At 45.6% G+C, this 19096-nt stretch overlaps 1 long non-coding RNA gene across 2 annotated transcripts; it reads left to right on the top strand.

Annotated features, from left to right (window-relative positions):
* The first annotated feature begins 5179 nt into the window (after positions 1-5179).
* LOC129645045 (uncharacterized) lies at positions 5180-13522 on the top strand. 2 transcript variants are annotated; one of them, XR_008711130.1, is made up of 3 exons: positions 5180-6849; positions 7483-7618; positions 12630-13522. It is a non-coding gene; the product is annotated as an uncharacterized LOC129645045 (long non-coding RNA). The 2 variants fall into 2 exon arrangements; XR_008711131.1 differs by lacking the exon at positions 12630-13522 and adding an exon at positions 11653-11783.
* The last annotated feature ends 5574 nt before the right edge of the window (positions 13523-19096 follow it).

The following is a 19096-nucleotide window of genomic DNA, read 5'->3' as shown; positions in this document are numbered from 1 at the left end:
GCTTTTCGAGCAAGTCTGGCCTTCCCCCAAACCACTGCCGTTTTGGGCCTTCTGTTCAGCGCAGCTTGGAAATTGAAGTGAGCAGCTGCTAGGTCACAGCGTCTGATGGTCCATGATCCCACAAGAGTCGCTTTGCAAAGCTGTGAGCCTCGTCCACGGGGAGAACTAAAAAGGGGGCGGTATTCTGAGAGACATACCAGCTTCCTCCTGCCAAACGTCTAAGGAAAACGCACACGTTGTTTTCCATTCCCTGCCTGGGTGCCACAGGAGGGCCCCTGGGATGGCACCACGTAGGCTGAAAAGACCATGGAAAGAGATGTTTTACTTGGGGTCGTTGTGGCTTCTGAGGGATTGTTAGGTCGTGTGGAATCTGTTGAGAGTTGAATTGTGTCCCCACCTCACCAAGAGATGTTCACGTCTTCATCCCTCAAACCTGCAAATGTGACTTTGTGTGGCAACAGGGTCTTTGAAGATATGGTTGAGATGAGGTCATGCTGGAGGGCGTGTATGCAGGCTCAGTGCAATTTCATCTCATTGTTAAAATTTTTTGAAATTTTGTTGGGGAAAAGTCAAGATAAGAATAATATTTCATGACACATGAAAAATTATATTCAAATCATGTCCATAAGTAAAGTTTTCTAGGAACATGGCCACATTCATTTTTATTTATATATTGAAATTTTAAAATTTGGAAAAGAGGTGAGATTTGAAAGGTATGGAACTGGTTAGACTGAAAGCCACTTTCAGACCTCAAACTGAAAAATTGGGGTAATTGCATTCATCAGAAACAGAATCCACAGGTTGTACATCTGTGTGTGTATATGTGTGTGTGTTGTGTGTATATATAAGCAGAGAGAGATTTATTTTAAGGAATTGCTTGGCTCACATGACTGGAGGCTTAGCAGGTCCCACATCTGCAGGCTAGAACAAAGGCTGGAGACTCAGGGAGGATTTGGTGTTCAAATCCAAAGGCCATCTGCTGGTAAAATTTCCTTCTTGCTCAGGGAGGTCCTACTAAGGCCTTCCACTGGTTGAGTAAGGCCCACCTCCCACTATGCAGAGGAATCTGCTTTACTCAAAGTCCATCAATTTCAATGTTCATTTCATCCCAAATACACCACCCACAGACACATCCAGAGGAACAGTTGACCAATTTTCTGGGCTCTGTGGCCCAGTCAAGTCAATACAGAAAGGTAATCCTCACCATACTTGTCAGGTGACTGTTTCACAATGGATGTGCCACTGATGTTTGGAGCAGAACAGTTCTCCACTGTGCAGGGGTGCCCCCGCCATTGTGGGCTGTTTGACAGCCTCAGTCCCTGTCCACTCACACCCATGATGTCCCCAAATGGTAATGACCAAAGTTGTGCCCACGTGTTGCTAACGTCCCCTCAGGATGTCTCCTGTCCAGGCTGGAGGACGCTGATTTAGATGGGCTTATGCAATAATGTTGCAGAAATGGTGGCACCATCAAGATGAATGGCAGGCTTCTCAGTTCTTGATGTTCAGACCTCACATGGATACAGCTGAGTCACTTAAGTCGTGTCCAACTCTGTGTGACCCCATAGACGGCAGCCCACCAGGCTCCCCCGTCCCTGGGATTCTCCAGGCAAGAACACTGGAGTGGGTTGCCATTTCCTTCTCCAGTGCATGAAAGTGAATACATGGATACAGCTGTTGTCTGATCCAGGAATTGGTGAATTTTTTCTGTAAAGGGCCAGATGGCAGCTATTTTAGGCTTTGGGACTACATGGTCTTCATCAGAACTACTCAACTCTGTGCTGGTACAGCAAACACAGCCATGAACAATGTATAAGTAAAAATGAATGTGGCCATGTTCCTATAAAACTTTACTTGTGGACATGATTTGAATATAATTTTTCATGTGTCATGAAATATTATTCTTATCTTGACTTTCCCCCAACAATTTAAAATGTGAAAACCATTCTTAGCTTGCAGGCAGTCTGAATGTAACTCTCTCTTACTTTTATCCCCCACGAACTCAGTGTGTTCAGCTAATAATTGAATGAAGACTTCAATAAATGTTCATTGAATTGAATGAAACAGAAATTGATCAAAAACTGATTTTCAAACTTCGTTTTTATCAGCAGAAACTTTTTGGAGTTTGAATCTTAGAGAAACCCCAGTGTTTGAAACAAATATAGTATGTTAGTAGTAAAATTTTATTTTTTGAGTTCAAATGGATAACATTTGTATATTTTGATGGACACAAAAATCAAGGGGGAATTCCAGATGGCTGTGTCAAGATGCTCTTTGTGCAAACTGTCCAGATGCTTGAAAAAGGAGAGAGAGGGAAGTTTCTGTTTCAAAGCAGAACCACTGATGATATCTAATGGTGGTTTATATTCTTATTCACAAATATAAAAGTTAGACAAGAAGCGTCAAAAGCTTCAAATAAATGACAGATGTAATCTTGTGGTTGGGCATGTCACAAGGTGTTTTTATACAACGGGCTCCTATGGCTGTGACAAGCAGGTCATAGCTATGCTCCCATAATTTTATGCAACTGGATAAAGGCAAGTCTGAATTTGTAAAAGATTCGTAGCCCCTGACACATTTGCAATAAATGCAAATCCCCCAGAGAAATGCTGGAAGAAGCTTGATTCCCAGGAGAGCTTAAAGGAAGCCCAATTTAACACCAGGTGTTCTCTAACGTCTGCACAATTCATGTATATTTGACTATCTGGAAGTTTATGACGTTTCCATTATAGTTTTTTTTAGCAGTTAAGAGTTTTATAAATATTTTTTTAATTGTGGTAAAACATATGTAACATAAAACTTAGCATTTTAACCATTTTTAAGTGTGGAATTCAGTGACATTAAGTACATTCATATTGTGTAACCATCACCATATCCATTTCCAGACTTTTTCATCATCCCAAACAGAAACTCTGCACCCGCGAAACACTAGCCTCCTGTTCCTCCCTCCCTTCAGCCCTTGGCAATCACGACCCTACTTTCTATCTCTGTGAATTTGACAATTTATACACATGGAATCATACTGCATTTGTCCTTTTGTGGCTGGCTTTACTTCACTTCATGTTTTCAGGTTCATCCATATGGTTGTGTGTAACAGAACTTTACTCCTTTTTAAGCCTGAATAATATTCCAATATATGGATAGAACACATTGTGTTTATCCACTCATCTATCGGTGGACTCTTGGCTTATTTCCACCTTTTGGCTGTTGTGAATAATGCTGCCAAAAACATAGATGTTTGTATCTGTTTCAGTCTGTGCTTTCATTTCTTTGGGATATATTAATATATCTAAGCGTGGAATTGCTAGGTCTTGTATTTAATTTTTTTGAAGTATCTCCATACTGTTCTCCACAGAGACTATACTATTTTACATTTCCACCAGCCATGCCCAAGCGTTCCAATTTCTCCACATTCCCACCAACACTTGCTTCCTGTTTTTTATCTTGTTTCCCACGTGAATCGGGAAAGTGTTTAAATGAGACTTGTACACTTGCAGCCCCTGAAGCCCTTTCATGTCACTTTAGGTTCCACAGATTAGTTCAAAAGCCAGTGCTGGGTTTTTTTTTGACCCTCTTTCAGAGTTTGTGATTTAAAAGTAAACCCTCCTTGACTTCACTCCAAGAATTGAGTGGGATGATTGATTTCAAGCTGGAGGTGAGACCAGGAAACGAAACAGATCTCCAAGCGAGGGCTGGCGCTCACAGCCCACGTGAAAACCAGCCACCCACCTCTTTAGGATCAGGTTAAGTGAGAAATCACTTGGTCCCTCTTGCTCTCTCTTCCCAGTCTCTCTCCCTAAGTCTCTCTGTTTCTGTCTCTGTTTTTCTGTCTCTCTGTCTCTATCTCTCTCCCTCTATCTCCGTCTCTGTCGGTCTCTGTCTCTCTTTCTGTCTACCTCTGTCTCTGTCTTCCTCTCTGTCTCTGTCTCTCTGTATGTGTCTCTCTCTGTCTCTTGCTCTTCCCCCAGGCAACCACGATAAATCAGACTTATTTCCCTGCTCTGCCTTCCGGGACTCAGCTCCCACACAGCAATGTTTAAACTCCAGTTTAAAACATTTTAAATCAACATCATGTTGGGGATCACTGGAGTTTAATTCAGCTAGACTTCTCTACAAACCAGTCAAAACCGTCACCACTTCTGGGCAAATTCGTGGTGGATCCTGGGACACTGTGGAGGGCCATCTCCGGGGCTTTCTCACCTCTTCCCCACTGCGAGGTGGCGTGGAGCCACCTCCAAAACATTGCCACCCGGCCCAGGCACTGTGGGTCACAGCCCCCCGTGGCCCATGCTCAGCTCTGCGAGGTTGAAGCTGTGCTCCCTGTTCTGGCCACCACACACTGGCTTCAGCCCTAAGGAGGCTACTAACATGTAGAAGCCGGGGCTTTGCACTCCAAGGGAAGGACACATTCCCTCCAAATAGCCCAGCATTGTGATGGCTCTTTTGAGCCATCTCATAACCCCCTGCCCCACACCTGCAGCCTCACTCGCCACCAGGATGCCAGAAGAATGGGTGCCCCTGTCTTAGGAGGAGTTCCCTGCTTCCCCAAAGCTCCCTGTCTCCTTCCAGCCACCAGGCTCCTGACCTCTTCTCCATTCTGGAAACTGTTCCGTTGCCCCAGGACTCAAAGATGCCCCAAGTCCTAAGGAGCCTGAGACCTCATAAGCAGACAGGGCTCCTGCTGACTGCTATGTCAGTAAGGATGCATTAGGCTGCAAGTAACAGATAATCCTACCTCAACAAAAAGAACAGTGTGCCCTCTCACTAAGCAGAGGTCCAGAGATAGAGCAGCTCTGGGGTATGTTCATTCAGTGGCTCCATGAGGTCTTCAAAGACCCCAGTGTTTCCATCTTTCTAGCCGCATTCTCAGAGGTCAGCTTGGTCCCCAGGGTAGCTCCTCAAGGTACAGAATGGCTGCTGCACCACCAGGCTTCTCATCCAGGACACTAAGATATCCACCAGAAGGGAGAAGATGTGCTTTCTCTTCTTCATTCCTCCCTTTAAGAGCAAGGAAGCTTTACCCAGCAGCCTCCCATTGGCCATGATTATATCACATGATTAAGCTCAAGGAATCACTGCAGAGGGATGGGACCACAATGATTACCTTTGGTTTAATTACCTATCTATCATGAACTTGCTTTGTATTTTTCACTCTTTCTCCGTTTTTATGTAAGAAATACACAGATTTTTTTTGTTCTGAATAATTTATTCAGTACAGAAGTGTGTTGAGTAAAAATATGGAAAGTATCCTTTACAGCCTTCCTCAGTCTCACTTTCCTCCTGAGAAGGAAATTGTTTCAATTTTGGTGTATCCTCTTCCTGTTTCCTTTATGCATTTGCATACATATGGATGGTCATACATACTTAGGCACTTTGCTTTAATTTTTATGTAGATGGTATTTTGTTCAGTTGCTGGCCTTTTTCCACTTCGCATTCAGGACTTATAGATTTTCTTCATTCACTTCAGTGGGAGAATATTATCCCATAGGGCAGATATTCCACTGCTTTGCATTTTAACTAGGTTTTCAATCTTGTGTCTTATCCCGGTAGCTAGATTGTAAACATCCTGAAGACATATTTTTCTTTCTGTCTCCAAGCACCTGATACAGTATTTTCCTACAAAGTGAAAGTCAATTAATAGTTACTGATGGGAAGATTCTTTCTCTTGCCACACAAGAGATGTTTTAGCACTTCTGACTGTTTGAGGTGGAGGCTTTTTCAGAGTGAGTAGAAGGGACACAGCTCCATAATCTATCAGTTTGCCACTTTTTGTCTCTCGGCAGTGATAAGTCCATCTACTGGCCAGGGAGAGTTGATCATTTCCCACTTTCCTTTGGCAATGTTTCCTGGGTTCATTGCAGTCTCCCCAGCAGGTTGTCAATTCAGAGCACTTGGGCTCCTTGCAACATTCGGCTCACATAGGAGCACTGGGGCAGAGTTATTAACAGCCCGCACTTCCTGGAGAACTGTTTCAAGGGCTACTAATGGTGTTCACAGACAGTTGGGCTGGAGCAGTTATCCATATGCCTAGACATACACTCTTAATAACCTTTTCCAGGTTTCTTGAGCCAGTCACAACTACATAAAATTGGTTACAACTGAACCTATTCTAGACCCTTTGGTGGGGAGAAATTACTTCAATATGAGGCTCTCACCTCAAAACAGACCAACCAAATTTAGGACTGGATGAACTTCTCTGAGCAATCACTCTTGAAGCAGATGTTGGCGTTCAGACATGCTGATAGCATCAGTGAATATCATCTCAGACTTTGGTGGGGCTCCCGTACTTCTGAATCTGCCCAGCTTCCTGTAGTAGCCGGAAAAATTACCATTGTGAAGGAGCAAAGAAGAGAAACACATGTCTCCCAGATGTGCTCTTGCATTGGGGAGCACTCTCAAAATTTGGACCTTAACAGGAAATTTGGAACGATGAAAGGAAATCAAGCAATAGAAATGAGATTGAAATTAGTTTACGTCCCTCAGTTGATAACACACAAGGGGAAACTTTTGGATCAATCATTTTAATTACTATTGATTATAAAAACTCTGATCTCTACCACCAAGAAGTCTACAATTGAATTGGGGAAAGAGAGCATCCACATATGAAAAACTGGACAATAATACAAGTTAATATATGGGATTGAGACTAAATAAATGCCTATTTGGGTGTGGAGGGATAGCAAGGCTCTGCTTCCAAACAGAGCTGGTAATCTGTCTGGACACACTGACAGCGTCGTGCTTGACCAGGCCTACTCATTTTTCAGAAAAGCAATTTTCTCTGGGGACCCAGCCTGGATTTCTTTGCCAACCTGGATGCCTGTATATGTCTTCAGTTGTTGATGTCGAAAGGTTCCCACCCTGCCTCCTTCTGTCTTCCTACCACCTCCCTTACCTTGAAATAGCCATAGCCATTGAAGACCTTTCTACCCTTTTCTCTTTGCCCACACCTCCTATCTCATCCTAATTTGTTGAGAAAAATATTGCTGGCAGACAGAGAAGACAGAATCAGGAGAAAACCTAGATACTCCTTGTTAAAGGGGATTAAGAGGGCTTCTAATAAGTAGGTCAGAGCCTGGTTAGGGGGGTTTGGCTGAGGGGCACTCTGCAGGCTGCACCCCATGCCCAGGCACTCAGGTCCCTGACACTCCTTTTGGGTGTTTCTGTAGACAAATATTTTTTCAGGCCAACACTGGATTACATGACTGTGGACCTTGAGGTTCGAAAGGGGAAGATGAAATCTTTAGAGCAACTTGGGTTTTCTTTCAAGGGAAGTTTTTCCTCTACAGAATGTTTTGTTTTAACTGGTAATTAAAGGTGGGCAAAACAGTCCTGGAGAAATGGGTTTTCCTCCTCTCCAAACCTGTCTTTCTAAGAGAAACAGGCATAGGCAGGGCCACTGGGCCCACCCTCCTAACTGGAGCCAACTGCCCCTGATGGTTTATGGTCTGGTCCGCTTCAATTTCTCATGTGTTACCTTTCTAGGGGCTGCGAGGCCCAGCAACCTGGACCCAGGCCAAGAAGTCAAGAACTGCTGAAGTCCAGGCCTCCACGCTTGTACTGACACGAGCGACCACCCAGCCCCGCCAACCCATATGGCTCTGTTTTCCTGATGTATGAGGTGGGTAGAGTGCTTTCCCCCTAAAAGAGGACTCCAAGGGATTAATTAGTTAAAATCTGTAAACATGTATCATTATAATTAGTATTCCAGTTTCTAGTTAAAACCAAACTGGCCAAAAGGAAAGAAAATACCAGCCCTACCTCTGAGGGCAGCTACCTTTGCTTTTCTGGTATTTCCAGTCTGACCGGTGGGAAAATGTCCTGGGAAGTTCAGTGTTTGCTGGGTCTGAGCCTGTAGCTGTGTTCACCACGTTTGAGGATGAGGAGGCCAAGAATCCAATTGTGTCCCGGACCCACCTGGGCTCTGCTTGTTCAGACCATTGGCTCTAGCAAAGGCTGGATATCCCTCATTTGACCTAGATGCAGTATGTCTATTGTAGGGCCCCATGTCTTCATGTTCTTTGGGGATGGACAGGTTGTATAGGCCATTGTAAAGAGATTTTTGGTTTCTGAGGTGTTAATCTAAAAGCAGTGCCTCTGAGGTAGTGCCTACTGCTTTCCTCAAGAGAGGAAATGGGACCACTGAAGTTGTTCTATGGAGAAAAGTCCTGTATGGTAGGGCAGCCCTCCCCTCCACAGCAACTCGGCCCGGACCATTCTTTTTCATGGGAGACCCTCAATGGACCTCAGCCAGCTCAGCATGGCTCCCTTTTTCTGGGTCTAAATAAATCCACCCCATTCCCACTCCTGCTTCCAAGTGGTAAACACCACCCCCAAACGTCTACCCTTCTGGCAAGACCAAACAAAGTAAGGTCTCAGACCTTTCTCCCTGTGGACTTCAGGCCTGAGCACAGCCTCCTCCCAAGATGGCCGACACCGGAAGTGTGTGGCCTTCACCCACAGAGCAGGGGCTCCGCCTGCTCCACCAAGGAAGTTAGGGCCTAAAGCAGGAAGCACCGTAGCCATGCACAGGGCCAGGTGGAGACAAGATAACAATTTGCCACTGTTTAACTGGGTGGTATGAAAAGATCTGTTCAATATTTACTCAGAGGAAAGGCTGAGTCCTCTAAATAAATAAAGGAAGGGCCCAATAGGAGAAGAATTCGTCAGGAGGTAGCCTCAGCCTGTCCCCCACCGCCAAGAAATTCATTTCTGGCCCCACATTTGCAGCAAACCCTCCCCCCACCCCCACCTCGGCAAAACAGAAGCCTCATGGTTAAGGGCACCCACCTATCTCAGAAGACACTGTCCCCCGCAGGCCCCTCAGAACCCCTCATTCCAGGCCCTATTCCTGCGATCCTTCCCTCTCCCACCCCACCATTTCCCCTAAAGGCAGATCTGGAAGACTGTTGTCTGTCTTGCTACTGTTTTCAGAGATGCTGCAGCTGTAGGGCCGGCCCACCCTGACTGAAAGGAAAGAAGTTTCTTTCCAAGAACACCGGGAGGCCTGAGTGCTCCGCTGTGTCTGTAAGGGGTGGCTGTGTGTCTGCCTGCCCCTTGCCCCCCACTTCTGGCAACCCAGGCCCCCTCAACGTGTGTGGGATAAGTAAGTCATGACATGGGCAGAAGTTAGGAAGGATTGCTCTTTGGGCCTTTAGAAGTTTAATCTGGCTTCTGCTTCCAAAGGCCTCTCACGTGCCCTTGGTCATCTCTCCTGGGCGCACAGGGCTGCTTGTGGCGCTGCCTAAAGTTGCAGAGGACTTCTGTCCCCGGGGCCTCGCTGACCTTCATTCACCCTCTGCTTCCTCCACCATTTCCATGAGGGCAACTTGAGCTGCCTGGAAACTGACTTTCTGACATCCAGCGTACTATTCTTTTGTCCTCTGAGGCAAGTCCGAACACCTTTTACTCAAAACTATGGCTGGAACATGAAATAAATGATAGAAAGAAAGGCCAAAGCAGAATAAGCAGTGTGCTTTTCAGCGCAATTCGGAAAAGCTCTGAAAATACTCATTAGCCAGGAGTCGTGTATCATGCAGTCTGCTGAGCCGAAGGCCCGGAAGGCGACAGGGGCTTCCCTCGCAGCTCTCATCCTTAGAGTGCAGGTTGTGGTGAGGGGCGTGGGAGAGTGTAGAAATTACACGTAACTTTTAAGGTAAGTATTTCTGAGACCAGGGTTATCAGAATGAATCAGCATCATGTGGGGTAGAATTAACAAGACATGTGTGTGTCCCATTTGCAAATAGTAACAACACTGCTCGTAGCTGAGACTCTCCCTCTGTGAAGTGGGCCCAGGCAATCATTTTTTGTTTGTTTTTGTAGGGTTTTTTCAGATAACCGACCCCTTTCCATTTCCACACAGTTATTAAGTAATCAAGCGGTTGTCTCTGGGTTTCAGCGTCCTTCCTTTGCTTACAATCGTGTGTTGGAACTCTTTGCACACTAGAACTTTGAGAAGCATTTCATCTTTCACTGAGGGTGTCCTAGTTTGGTCTACAGGTGCCATCAGTTAGCTAGTCTCTTACTGACAACATTTAGCTTTGATCTAGTTTTGTTTTTCTCTGACAGAGCGTCAATGAGTATTGGGTATTGTGTGTCTTTGCTTGCTTTAAGAGTTTAACTATAGGATGAATTTCTACAGCTGGGTTAAAGAGTAGTCACAATTTACATGTTGATAATTATAACCAAATTACTTTCCAAAAAAAGATACCGACAGTATGATAATGCAACAGGGCAGTTTCTAGAGAAGCAAAATGGCCAATTCAGTCATCTGTAAATGGACATGGACAGTGCATTAAGCTTCCCTTCCATCAGCGCCAGCTGATTTGGGCTGGATTAAGCCAGGAAGCAAGTGAGCTATGGACTTCTCTCCATGCTTCTATTCTGAAGCTAAATATGTAAGATTTGGGCTATCCTGAGTGGTTTTGTATTTTCTTTTCATTGCAGTCCCTGAGTCCCAGGGTCAATTGCTGTGTGTTCATTGGGCAAGGCTCAGAGTGATGACATGGGGTCTCTGAGCCTTTGTAGGGCTACAGGGATGTGGATTCTGGGGTGAGCTGCCAACTGCAGGCTCAGAGGCTGGGGCCCCCCAAGGTGTGCTATTTTGGGATTTCTTTTCACTTCTCTAGTCATCCTATCCTTCACAATCCAAGTGCCCCTGTTCTTCAACTCTTTTCTACCTGTATTGAAATAGAAATAATAGTTCTTAGTGATAGAAAATTACTAAGGGGATTAATAAGGTCATGCTTCTGGGATCTCCTCCTTTGGTGGCTCAGGGTGGGTTTCTGAGTGCTTCCCTGGTTATTTGAGGTGAAGTACTACTGTACTCTTTTTATTTTAAATTTCCAATCTGTTATAGATCAATACTTTTGCAAAATACTAAAAAAAAATTGAATTATGAGAAGTGACATAAAAAATAAAGACATACAAAATACAAACCCAATTTCTTTTTCTTATGCTTAACACACCTAATATTACTTTGCTATTTTGCTATAAAAGTGTTTTGAAATGCTTCCTCCAAATTTCTGCTCTCATCTCACTGGAGATGGGGAACAGTTTGAGTCACGCTGCTTGAAGTTGGTCTTCAGAAGTTTCTTTGAGCTTCTAAGTCCTCTTATCATTTTACTGGAAGACAGATTCTCATCCCAGTTTTCAGCGTGGAGGCCCCGGGGTCAATCCCCAGGGTTAACATTACATTTGGGTCTAAGCTCAAGGCTCTCCCACCGACCCTAGTCGCCTCCCCTCCCCCCAGCTTTTCCTGTGTGGGAAGCAGTAATTCATGTGTGCAAGGTTCCATCATCTGCTGTCTACCAACCAAAAGACATCATAGTCTTTTGTTCATGTTTTACTTTTAATTTAAGTCAGACATTTTCCTATCAGTATTACTTCCCCCTTCTCTATAGCCCACTGCAGACGAGACAGAATGTGGAAACTGAGGATGTGGAGAAAAGGGAGGTGATAATCTTTTCTACAAAGTCTTTAAAACTTTTCAATTCACCTTTTAAATAATTTTACACTTTGTGAGATACTTAGGATGGATGTTAATAGAAGGAAATTATGAGCAACAATCTCTCAAAACATGAGGTTTTAAAAGTCCTTTGTCTTTAAAAGTGGCTTACTGTTTCAATTTTAAATACTGAGAAAATTGGTTTTCAGATTTCGTTTTGGAATCTCAAGTAGCAGATCACAGCGGCATCTAGTGGACATTAGTGGTATAACAGGTGTAGTCATCATCAAAGTCGCTCACTCGTGTTGGACTCTTTGCGACCCCATGAACTGCAGCACGCCAGGCCTCCCTGTCCATCACCAACTCCCGGAGTTCACTCAAACTCACGTCCATCGAGTCGGTGATGCCATCCAGCCATCTCATCCTCTGTCGTTCCCTTTTCCTCCTGCCCCCAATCCCTCCCAGCATCAGAGTCTTTTCCAATGAGTCGACTCTTCGCATGAGCTGGCCAAAGGACTGGAGTTTCAGCTTTAGCATCATTCCTTCCTGTAGAACTCTCTAAACTATAACTAGCCAAACAACTCTTCTCAGAGATCTTATCTAATTGGTCTAAGGGTGAAACCCGCACAATAGGAACTTGTAAAAGTTTCTGAAGCTTTTAAATTCTAACACGCAGGCTGGGCTGATAATTTCTTCCTTCAAGTCAGATGCTTTTGAGATTATATATGTTTTTTAATAGTTGAGAAATATTAGGTATATTGTTTAATAGTAAACAACTCATTTCTTATAACCATCATAATTATGAATGCCAAGAAACTCGACTTTTAAAGCAATAGTGGACAATGCTACAATCATGATATTTAAGAAAAATTCTTTCCTAAAGCTATCAGGATTTATTCTTTCCTAAAGCTATTTAGGATATCATTAAATAATGTACAACTTGCATTTGATTCTTACACACTGACTCACACAGCATTATTTGAAGTGAATACCACAATGAGATCCGGAATGCTGAATAAGTGTAAAACAGTAGCTATAAAATTTTTACAAGACGTCACAGTAATATATCTTTAATGCACCATAACCCTCTCAAGGAATGTCTACCAACTAAGGAAAAAAAATATCTAAGATATCATTTCCTTGGAATACTCTTTTCTTGACTGAGAGTGAACGCTGCTAATTCCAGGACTGACTCTGAAGCATACTACTGGGATGGCATAATTGCTCTTGACCTTCTGGCTGATGCAGTAGTAGAATGTGATACTCCGTCAGGCCACGGCAGAGATGAGGACCGTGTTTCATGGGAGACTGCTTAGAGAAGAAAGGACCTCGTTTATTTCTGGGCTCTGCTGTTGTTGTTGTTGTGTCTGGCTCTGTGCAACCCCATGGACTGTAGCACACAAGGCTTCCCTGCCCTTCACCATCTCCTGGAGTTTATTCAGATTCATGTCCATTGAGTCCGCGATGCCGTCTAAACCATCTCATCCTCTGCAGCCCCCTTCTCATTTTGCCCTCAGTCTTCCCCAGCGTCAGGGTCTTTTCCAATGAATTACCTCTTTGTATCAGGTGGCCAAACTATTGGAACTTCAGCTTCAGCATCAGCCCTTCCAATGAATATTCAGGGTTGATTTCCTTTAGGATTGACTGGTTTGATCTCCTTGCTGTCCAAGAGACTCGCAAGAGTCTTCTCCAGCACCACAGTTCAAAAGCATCAATTCTTCGGTGCTCAGATCTCTTTATGGTCCGGCTCTCACATCCGTACATGACTACTGGAAAAATCATAGTTTTGATTATGTGGACCCTTGTCGGCAAAGTGATGTCTCTTTTTTAATACATTGTCTAGGTTTGGCATAGCTTTCCTTCCAGGAAGCAAGTGTCTTTTAATTTCATGGCTGTAGTCACTGTCAACAGTGATTTAGAAACCCAGGAAAATAAAATCTGTCACTGTTTCCATTTTTTCTGGACCCTACCAATTGCTTGCTTTATAATCTTGTACAAATTACCAAACTCATCAAATCTCTTGTTCCCTAGTATGCAAACCTAGGGTAATAACACCAACTTCAGCTTTTGCCGATAGAATAGCAGTTACTATTGTTCACAGTGGTTTCTTCTTAACTGCTTTTAGCTCATGGTAGTAAGTCAAAAGATGATGTTTTCCGGAATAGTCAAGCAGCATAGTACCATTAACCCCTGCCAGCCCACTTCATCCAGCCGCTAGGAGCTAAGGTCCGTGTCTAAATAATATCTTAGCCTCTTTGGGGTTCGTTAGATTCAATCAGTAACTGGGGTTTTTAAATTCACAGTACTCTTTTTTCCTATTCTTGAGTGTAGAGAGAATCATGGGTCCTTGAACAAAGGCCAGGCTGTAAGTCTCCGATGATCAAAGTGACCTTGTGGGTTTGGGACAGGAGAGCTGTGTCCATGTCTCTGCCATAGAAACTATGGAACAGAAGAGTGAGAAGGAGGTCTTCAAGTAGGAAATTTGGGAGACTGTGGATCTGTTCCCTAAAGCCCACAACTTCTGGTTTAGTTTCACCCAGCCCCTAATGTCCCAGATTCCATCCAGCACGCCTTTGATTGCAACCAACCCTGGATCAGAGGGTGGCGGCCACATCCCAAGGGTCTTGCTTATGTTCCATTTGGATTTTAAACTCTTTCTACCCTTGTGGGTCAGCTGGTAAAGAATCTGCCTGCAATGAGGGAGACCTGGGTTCCATCCCTGGGTTGGGAAGCTCCCCCTGGAGAAGAGAAAGGCTACCCACTCCAGTATTCTGGGCTGGAGAATTCCATGGGCTGTATAGTCCATGGGGTCACAAAGAGTGGGAGACGACTGAGAGATTTCACTTTCACTTTCTACCACCCACACTAGTGAAGCTCAATCATGCTTTTCATTTTTGTGAAATAGAAATGTGATACGGTCAGAAATTCCCCTTAATAGTGTATTTTACTGCCCTGCAGACGTGTCATGGGAAACCCATACCTTTCCTCAGTTTTCATTTTGCTAATATAAAATGGGCTGATATACTTAATGCAAAGAGGAGCTAGACTCAGGTGAAATTTTTCAGGCCTTGGTAAACCATTGTTAATCCCTCCACTTTTAAAAAACTTTTTATTCGCGTATAGTTGATTTACAAAGTTGTGTTGGTTTCAGGTGTACAGCAAAGCGAATCAGTTATACATGTACGTATTTATACACCCACTCTTTTTTAGATTATTTTCCCCTATAGATCATTACAGTGTTGAGTAATGTTCCCTGTGCTATACAGTAGGTCTTTATTAGTTATTGATTTTATATACAGCAGTATGTATGTGTCGCGTTTGTTCCTTAAGGCAAGGAAAGAAGCTTTTGACGGGAGTAGGTCATCACCAGTGGCCAGCCCCGCTGTCGCTCAGATGGGGTGATCCCTGGGCTACTCCCTCCCCATTTATCAGCTGGGTCACCTTGGGTCACTCACTTAACCTCTCTGAGTTTGCTTTCTCATCATTAAGTGGGATCTAATAACACCCTCCGCATGGAGTTTTGTGCGGATTAAAGGATACGATGTAAATGGACTCGCTGGCACAGCCCTGGTGATTATCATCCAAATGTAAGGCAGCCTCTGTTTGCAACTTGAGAGCAAATATCAAGAAGGACCCGCAATTTGCTGTCGAAAGCTAGTTGAATCTTTTGAAAGATAAGAAAACATGTAAACAAAATAGGAGCTAACAATGGAACACATCCCTGTCCTGGGAAACAATTCCTTCAGAGCCTGTTGTTGGGCAGTAGGAGGCTGTTATTATCCCATGGTCCAGAGGCCTCACTGCCCAGGCCAGGGGCTGCAAGGCTGGCTCCCACCCTGACCTCAGGTTACCCCCCAGGCCAAGAAACCAGCATGCGGACACGCCCTCCAGCCCACCCCATGTTTCATTTCGTTCGTCTGCACCCTGATTTCTGTTAGAACCAGTGTTTGACTCCTGGATCTGGGGCCGAGTGCTAACTTGCAATAAATAGACTAGAAAGGGGGAACTTTGCAGCCAAGCCAAGGCAAACACCACTCTGAAAACCTATCCTGAGTTGCCCTGAGGTGTTTCCAAAAGCAAAGCAAACATTAGCTCTGAACAGCATGCTCTAATTCTCCGCCTGGGGTTGGGGGGAAGGGGACCAGCAGGGGAAGACAGGTACACTCTGTTTGTGGCTGGGCTCAGCACTGCCCACGGGTCACTCCAAAGACCCTCCAGATTCTCCTCCTGGGCCTCTGATTTTGTGAGAATGTCACTAGACCTCAGGAGAGAACCCTCGCTTTTGAAGTGATGGGTCACCTAGGAAGCAATGAATCACTTTTGGCTTTGCCCAGCTGGCTCTATGAGCTGTAAGAAGTCTCTTGTTTATCTTCAGCTCTGCTAGAACATCTAGAATCAGTATGTATCATCCACGTGTCTGGATCCATGACTCTCAACTTTACCACGCATAAGAATCACCAGGACAGGAGCCAGCGCTGACATCAGCGCTCAGTTCCCCAGACTCACCTCCTAAAATTCTGAATCAGCAGGTCTGGGTCAGGGGCCTGGAATTTCCCTTTTAAAAAGCGACTCTGCAGGCTCTGAAACAGGCAGACCTAAGGCCCACCTTTAGAAACTCTAAACACATCCCATAAAACAATTAAAGTCTAATCCCCCATCCTGTTGTGTTAACATCCCAAACCGACTCAACCCCTAAGAAGTAATTCTCCGTGGCAACCCAGGCTCATAAAGCAAAATGGCTCCATGCGTGCAAGTTCTAAGTGAAAACTGATAGAGCCTTCTGGGGTCCTGGGTGGTGCCGGGGGACTGAAGCACAGATGGGTTGTGGTCTTAACTTTCAGAAAGCCCAAAGTCTAGCTGGGGAGATGGCTCGTCAGCAAAGCACCAGCGAACTAGAGAGGCTATGAGCAGCTCAGGGAAGGAGCGACTTCCGGCATCGGTCCCGGAACTGGAAACAAAGGGTATGGGGAGGGGCTGAGACAGCTCAGGAAGCCAGCAGGGAATCCCGTTCAATGGAGCAAGCCTGCACTGAGGCTCCACCACCTGAGGGACAGAAGCTGTACGAGGAGGAGGGGGGTGGGTCCTGCCAGGGGCAGGAGGGAGTGGGGAGAAACAGGAGAGCAGCCTGACCAGGGTCGGGTGGGCTAAGAGCAGAGAAGGGTGAGGCCTGGGGGATGGGGTGACTGGCAACCACATCAACAGTAGGCAGATTCAGGTCCATCAGAGGGTGAGGAGACAGGTTGAAAATCCGGGTGCGGGAGTTTAGACTTGGTTAAACAGGTTAGGGCTTCCCAAGTGGCTCAGTGGTGAAGAATCCACCTGCCAATGCAGGAGACTCGGGTTCAATCCCTGGATCAGAAAGAGGCTCCCCCTTGCAGAAGGAAATGACAACCCACTCCAGTATTCTTGCCTGGAAAAATCCCATGGACAGAGGAGCCTGGTGGGCTACAGTCCATGGGGGTCACAAAGAGTTGGACACAATCTAGCAACTAAACAACAAAAGCAACTAACAAGTAAAAGATAAATGGATTTCTTAGAGCATAATAGGAGAAGAAGGGCTTCTTCTGGAACAGAAAGGAAAGCTGCTGGGACAGGCAGAGTCAGAGAGTCAGTGGGCTGCAAGGCTGGGACCATCTATGGGTTAACTCTGTGGGATCCCAGGGGTCAAGATCCATGGATTTCAGTGTCTGTGGAGGATGGGGGTGGACTGGGTTGAACAGTGAGCTCAGGAAAGACAGTAGGGAGCACCATTCAATGGAACAAGCATTGCTCCCAAATTCATGTCCTCCCTAGGCTCTCAAAATGTGACCTTATCTGGAAAGAGGGCCACTGCAGACATAACCAGTTACGCTAAGGTGAGGTCACACTAAGTAAAGTGGACTTTTCATCCATTCTGACTGGTGTCCTTCTCAGCGGAGCAAAGACACAGAGACTGGCATGCAGGCCACCAGCAGAAGCTGGAGAGACGCATGGACAGACTCTCCTTCAGAAGCCACAGGAAGGAACCAACCCTGCCCGCACCTTGATTTTGGACTTACAGCCTCCTGAATGGTGAGAGGATACATTTCTGTTGTTGTCAGCCACCACGCTTGTGCTTATTTGTCAGACAGCTCTGAGAAACAAATACAGGGGCTTTGGGGAAGAAAAGAAGCTGAAGATAGGCCTCTAGGGAGTGAAGGATGGCCAGGCGAGGGCCCAGGGTCAGCTTCGACCAGGCTGGAGCCCTTGGGGAGCCTGGAGTCACTGCCTCTCCCTGCCTCAGCATCCCTGGAAGACAAGGGGCCATGTTTTCAGAGGAGGAAGTGGGCAGGCCCAGTAGCCACCCTGCTCTGCACGCCGACATTATCTTCTGATGCCCTCTTCCGCATGCCTCCTAAACGGTTATCACGGTGGCCACGTGCTTAGACAAGATTTCTGAGCCACCTCCGGAAATTAAAGGCTTTTTCTGGTCATTAAGTGTGTACCAAATAATTGTTAAGAGTGGGCCTTGTTTTCCCATGTAGGCACTGCATCATTTCAAAGAGAAAACACAATGGCCCCCTTTTCCTCACAAGATTATAGTCCTGGACTTCCCCTATAAAATCAAAATTGGAGAAGACTGAAGGCAGAATGGCCCCATTCACACGAAAACTCTACGGCCGAGTTCCCCATGAGTTGAGGGCTTCACGAGTCTCCCCAGACCAGTGTGTTATGTCGCTTACTTCTCAAGGCTTGCCATCCTCGGGGTCATCTCTCTTGCCCTCCCTTTGCAAAATTTCTTGCAAGCAGCCCTGATTCTGTTAGATCAGGGTGGCTTACATGCCCGGAGATGGTGCAAAGTGGGGGAAAAAAAAAAGTGCCTTATCCAGGAGGATGGACTGCAAAAAGACACCTTTGTCTGGATGGCTGACTTGCAAAAAAGTGTCCCTGCTGAGTGAGCCACATAGAGGAAAATGACCTCCTGGAGCAGAAACGAGTCTTAGCTGCCTGGGCCCTGGTTGGATTTCAGCTCTCCCAAGGCCCGTGTTTGCACAGGACTGACGCTGCCCAGACAGACACCGCCAGCCAGATCCCGGGGCAGGACCCAGGCTCATTTTATCATCTCTTTATGGAGCTAAAAGACCCTCCTAGGGGGCCGCTCTCATCTTTCAGGGGCTGCCGGACACTTAACAGCCGCTTCCTGTGTGTGCATCTTTCCCTGGGTGGTTGGAAGGAAGGCTTTGCTCTCTGTCTTAACCATTTTCACATTTCCATCACCAAAAACAGCACCCAGTCATCACACATCCTCCCAAGGTGTCTGTTGAACACAAGTGCCACGTATCCAATTCAAGATAGATAGCATCACCGACTCGATGGACACAGACTTGAGCAAACTCTGGGAGATAGTGGAGGACAGGGAGGCCTGGCGTGCTGCGGTCCATGGGGTCGCAAAGAGTTGGACACGACTGAGCACCTGAACATCCAGTTCAATACTGGAAACCTCTTCTCTTGCTCAATGAACCTGCTGCCAAGAGACCCAGTGCAAGCTGTGAAATGACCAAACTTCAAAGATTTCGCACAAATCATCTGAAAGGCCTGACCTAAGCCCAGGACTTTAAACGCTACTGACAGTATTTTTCCCATCAGTTGTTCTATTGGTCTTTAATAGCTAAATCCAGACGAGAAATGTAAAAT

The sequence above is a fragment of the Bubalus kerabau genome, chromosome 2 (genome assembly GCF_029407905.1).
Source record: "Bubalus kerabau isolate K-KA32 ecotype Philippines breed swamp buffalo chromosome 2, PCC_UOA_SB_1v2, whole genome shotgun sequence".
Lineage (NCBI taxonomy): Eukaryota > Metazoa > Chordata > Mammalia > Artiodactyla > Bovidae > Bubalus > Bubalus kerabau.
This window is presented reverse-complemented; position numbering and strand designations above follow the sequence as displayed.